Here is a 1,801-nt window from a genome sequence, read left to right on the forward strand (position 1 = left end):
TTGTATTAGGAAANTTTTCTACTTTGCCTTTTGATTTTTTTTTCTGGTAGGCTTGTGTGTGTATGTATAGATGTTTTTAAATGGTGATTTCTGCTGACCTGTGTGCAGAAAATAAGGAATAGTAGCCAAGTGGCTTTAAGTCTTCCATGTAATCAAAAGACCACAGAATTGTAACAATACATTATGAAAATGACTTTAAGAAACTTTTTTTCCTCTCCATTAAAAATTACATTTATTTAAAAATTTACATATAGTAAAATTTATCCTTTCTGTTATGTAACTTGAGTTTTAACAAATGCATACAATGAAGTAACTATAATCAAGATACAGAAATCTTCCATTACTAAAACAAATTCCTTGTGTTACCATTTTGTAATCAACCTGCCAGTTTTAACCACTGACATCCACTGATTTGTTCTGTCCTTATAGTTTTGCCTTTTCCAGAATATTATATAAATGCAATCAAACAGTAAGTAGCTTTTTGAGTTTGGCTTCTTTTACCTAGCAAAATGCATTTAAGATTCATCCAAGTTGTTGCATATATGACAGTTCATCATAGTTTTTATTGCTGAGTAGGATTCCATTGTATGGATATACCACAGTTTGTATATGCACCAGTTGAGGGATATCCTCCATTTTAATTTTCCTCTATTGTTAGTGATCTGCAGGTCTAGTAAAGGGCAGAGGTGAGATTTTCCACTCAACAGGAATAAGTTTCTTCTGAAAAGTCCAGCTTAGAAGTATGTCCCTGGGTAACATGTGCAAGAGGTTATACCAGGATAACTTACTTCCTCCCCTTAAACTATATTTAAAATTGAAGAGTTAATCCTAAGTGAGCAGTATATCAAAGGAATAGGAGTTTGTCCTGAGTACACTTAGATGATATTCTCAGAACAGGCCTGACAAATATTCTGGAACCCAAGACATCTGTAGAGTATTAAACATTTTTTAATTAAAAAAATAACTGAAAAAAAGTAAAAATCACCCCAAATCACACCACTTTAAAAATTTTGTAAAGCAAAAATCCCCTTTCAGCCTATCTAATCCTACTTCTAAAAGGTTTACAGTTTGGTATGTATATTTCCCAGCTTTTTCCTAAATTTATTCAGAAATACCTATATACACATATATCATACATATACAAATGTTTTTGTTTATAAAAGTGCATCCACATTATACCATTTCTTGCTTTTCAAATTAGTACAAAATTCTAGACACCAAACAGATCAGAATGTATTCACAGATATACCCCATTATTTTAATGGATATATAGTATTCCACTAAATGAATGTATCATAATTTATTTATTCATTTTCCTATTGATGGACAGTTGGGTTTTATCCAATTTCTTTTTTTCTGGTGACTTTGAGACAAAATTCACATACATACAATCCATTATTTATAGTATATTCATAGAGTTGTACAATTATTATCACAATCAATTTTAGAACATTTTAACCAACCTCTAAAGAAATATACAATTCAGCTATCACCCCTACCCTTGAGCAACTACTAATCTACTTTCTGTCTCTATATATTTACAAATTCTGGACACTTCATATAAATGGAATCATATAATCATACAGTCTTTTGTGACTGGCTTCTTTCATTTAGCATGTTTTCAGGGTTATTCCTGTTTATAGCATATATTAGAAGTGTTCCTCATACTTTTTAGAAGTATATAAAGAATTTGTATTAATTCTTCCTTTAGTGTTTGCTAGAATTTATCTGAGAAGCCATTGAGTCTGGGCTTTACCTTGTGGGCATTTTTTTATGTTATTAATTATTATTAATTAACCTC

The sequence above is a fragment of the Crocuta crocuta genome, unplaced genomic scaffold (assembly GCF_008692635.1).
Source record: "Crocuta crocuta isolate KB4526 unplaced genomic scaffold, BGI_CrCroc_1.0 scaffold1061, whole genome shotgun sequence".
Taxonomy (NCBI): Eukaryota; Metazoa; Chordata; class Mammalia; order Carnivora; family Hyaenidae; genus Crocuta; species Crocuta crocuta.